The 3,852-nt window shown below is 52.9% G+C and overlaps 1 protein-coding gene across 4 annotated transcripts in view; it reads right to left on the reverse strand.

Annotated features, from left to right (window-relative positions):
- Positions 1-2,054, reverse strand: part of LOC126581201 (amyloid-beta-like protein) — a 64,984-nt gene extending 62,930 nt beyond the window's left edge. For all 4 annotated transcript variants that reach the window (XM_050244701.1, XM_050244699.1, XM_050244698.1 and 1 more), the window contains exon 1: positions 1,930-2,054. The gene's annotated coding sequence lies outside the window, so the exon portion shown is untranslated. The remainder of the gene's footprint in view (positions 1-1,929) is intronic.
- Between the last annotated feature and the right edge of the window lie 1,798 nt (positions 2,055-3,852).

Consider the following 3,852-nt stretch of genomic DNA (forward strand, 5'->3'; position numbering starts at 1 on the left):
TGAAATTAAAAATGTTTGCAAAAAGGATTGCCGTGTGAAGGAATAATCCCCCGGGTGCTCCACAAAATGATATCGTCCTGCAGGCGTTATCGTCCTAAAACAGGTTGCCATCCCGTGGGCAACCGAGGGAACAGCACGTTTCCGGGATGATCTCGGCCATCGACTAATGCTGGAAAAAATGGGCAAGCGCGAATGCGATGCAAGCAACGGACGACGACTCCGGCGAACCGGGAATGTAATCCAATATCTTAATCCCACCTTAATAGTGCCATTTTTTTTGTTTGTTTGCTGTTCCGTGTCCGTGTCCTCGCACAGCATTTGTAATGGCCACTTTCCGAAGCTTCTGTCACTGTCCACGGTAGCTACGCGGAGCGGAATTGCTCTCCGATGCTACCCGCCGCCCGCACAAAGGACTCTGTCAGTATCCCTCTCGCTATCTCAAATCGATATCGGGCAATTCCGGTGGCCGTGTTCAATTGGAGAAACCCACCCAACACACAGACACACACGTACACGTCGTCACTGCCTAGCGCACTGGACTTGCGATTGGCGATTTGGGTCGATTGATATTAAATCCTTTCAGCCCGCGTTATCCTTGGTACCAGGGGGAGGCGAGTACTAGAACTGTGGGCTAACCGAGGCCGGAGTATTGGTAGCCCGAGGCCACAGCACACTACTCCTTTCGGTATGTCCTTTCTCCCGTTCTCCCCACACACATGTACGCCCAACCGTCACCGTCGCACCACCGTCGACTATACTCGCTCTGCTCGTGTTCCTTTACACGCATACTCGCGCACACTAGTGCTATTTCGTTCTCGCTCGCTCGGAATACTAATTTAGTATTCTCTCTCTCTCGTTGTTTCTGTCTCTCTCCTACACATACACACGCACACACACATACGGTACAGTTGTGTTCGCTCAGCTGCGCATAACGTGCCCACGGTTACTACTAGCGGTTGGAGCAACACATCCAAGCAGGCGGACGCACACGCAGAAAGTGGGGTGGCATGTGGTGCGTCCTTTGCGCACGCAAGCCAACCATCACTTACACTCGTTCGCGCACACACACTCAAACACACACTCAGCTCGTGTCACGACAGTTCGGCCGCACACAATGGCGCAATGGTCAGGAGTAGGAGTATAATTCCGTAGGATGATTCATCCAGCGATCGATTTGTGTACGAAATACCAAAAGGTGAATCCTGCCTGCCAATGCCACCGCACATACGCACGCATTCACGCACACCGACACGCCGCTTTTGCTGGAAGGTCGTGTGTGAATAGCACGTAAATAGTATGTAGATTCTAGCAGGAGGAATCTGCCTCCCAACTACGGAATGCGGTATCGCTTCAGGTTCTGAACGATGGGCCAATTCGAGGGAAAAGGGAAGGAAGTGTCCTTGGGAGGACTTTCTTCATGGCACCTCCAGTTTCTGAAGCACGCAAACCAACAACGGGGTATACGGGGTAGGACGTCCTTCAGATTTGCCAGAATATTGCCCCAAACTAAATGCCCCACACTACAGCACTTCCTGGTGTTCCTTCCGGTTCGCACTGCATCGTCACTTGCGGCGTAAAAGCCCTGTCACGCCATTAACAGCACGCAACCACTGCATCGAAACAATGGAAAAGAAGCAGCAATTCCTGGATCTTCGCATTCAATATATTCACAATATTTGGCGACGCACACGCACTTTGGAACGGTAAGGATTCCCCACTCTTATCAAGCTACTTCATCAACGAGTTATGCGCAACATAAAGGGAATCAAACACACACCGAACCTACAAACTCCCTTGCACAATGTATTCCCGTACACACGAGCGCCGATTGACGGAGACTGTATCGAGAGAAAGCTTTGCTACTTCTGCTGCTAGACGGCGCCAGCAGACAGGGCCTCGAAAAACCAACCGACCGACCTTCCAACAAACCTTCTACTGCTGCTGCTGCTGCTGCTGCTCCGTCAAATGGGGGGAAGAAGCCAACCAAGCAACTAACTGGAGTTCGCCGCGATGGCCGATGTGTGACTGGCACTGGCACTGGTACGGCACGAAATCGAAACTGTCGCCGAATGACGGGAAACAGGGAACTGCTTCTGCTGCTCTTCGTGTGTAAAACCTGTCGTGGCCACCCGACACAGAACAGAACGCGCGCACCCCACGGTGTTTTTTGCCTGGTGGATCCGGTTTGGGGGGAGGTGCGGTGGCGGAATTACGAGGTAGTGGGCGACGGAAAGGGGTGGAGAGAAAGCGAATTTACATAGCAGAGAGCGAGAGAGCGACTGAGAGTGAGGCGCACGCGATCCGAGGGATAGAGAGCACAAGGAGAGGAGATTAAGGCGTCTTCCTCGACAACTCCGAGAGAGAGAGACGCGTGGGACAGGACCGAAGCGACCGATGAGAGGCAGCACTGCATCGGAAGAAGCGCGTCAAAGTCGCTGGAAGGATGGGTTTGGGTTAGGCGGAGAAGCCAAAGCCCACGCGAGGTGCAGGTGGAGAAAGTGTAAACCGGATAGACATGATGGTCGTGCAGGCCAGCGACAGCGACAGCACCAGTCGGTAGCATAACAAAGGTGTAATCATTGATCTGCTGCGGACGATTCGAGAGCAACCACCATTGCGGACTCCGGTTTTGTTGCCCCCCCCCCCTTGAATCGATGAATAAATGTATATTCGGAACTGGCTGGCTGGCTGGCGATGAGTGTATTATACTCGCGGGCCCGCTCCAAAGCCAGCACCTGCTATGCAGACGATTCGATGGGATTTGTTAATTTATTCCTTCGGACTGACTGAGACCTACTTCTGCTTTGGTGCTCTTGGGTCGAGGTGTTTTAGACATTCAGCTTGGTGCTATTAATTCTAGTGCATTTTGATTTTAGTTTCTTCGATTGAACTACATTTTGAGACTCTGTCTAGACACACCATGGGATTTGCTTCTTCAAATCTAGTTTTCCAGTTCTGTAACTCCATAGTAACCACAAGCGGGGAGCAGTGGCGTTCACTGCGGCGACATGGCGTTACTTGCGTTATGGAAATGTAAAACGGCGTAAACTCCTATGAATCAGTCCTCCCAAATTTTCCCCAGCGACTACCCAAGGACCTTTCTGACGAGTAGAGTGCACACCAACACACTCACACGGAAACGGACACGGGATTCGGGGAGAAAATGGAGAGCAACGAGAGCGAACGACGAGGACGATGGCCAACGCCGGAGCGCGAAGAGAACCTTCGAACATTCTAGCCTGCGGACATGCGCACCATCCACCGTCACATTATGGCGATTCCCTCTTACTGGCCATTCTCCTCCGTGCCATCGGGCCGACGGTTTTTTTTGGGTGTTTTTTCCCTTCTTTTTCTTCCTTTTCCCACCCAACGTGGCATCTCGATGACTGTTTTCCCGCAAAACAAGGTATTAACCGAGAGGCCCCAGGCCAGGCTGCTCGTCCCCTTCCATAAAAGCCAGTCTGGGCCCCCCTCCATCGCCCCTTCTCCCGTGAAAGGTGCGAGGGCGATGCAAACGCCGGACGGAAGCCACGCCAATCCTTCCGGACGTTCGTGGTTCGGGGTTAAGGATAAGCTGCTACGGGTGACTGGTACACGCGTTTCCGTGGATTGAACCCTGTTTCTGCTGCTCGCTGAGAACGCCTGGGTGCCCAGGACGATTCTTGGTTTCTCAAATTCGGGACTCAAACCAGGGTGCTGCGGACAATACACAGCAAAATGGTGTCTCTCCCCCCCTGGGGTGGACCTTTTGGGGAGAGGTCAGCGGGAATGAACTGGACGTGTGGTTCTTATCGGAGCACCGGAGGGAACCAACGGAAAGCAGTGGCCCATTCGTTCGCCTCCGGACGGTGG

Source organism: Anopheles aquasalis, chromosome 2 (assembly GCF_943734665.1).
Source record: "Anopheles aquasalis chromosome 2, idAnoAquaMG_Q_19, whole genome shotgun sequence".
NCBI lineage: Eukaryota > Metazoa > Arthropoda > Insecta > Diptera > Culicidae > Anopheles > Anopheles aquasalis.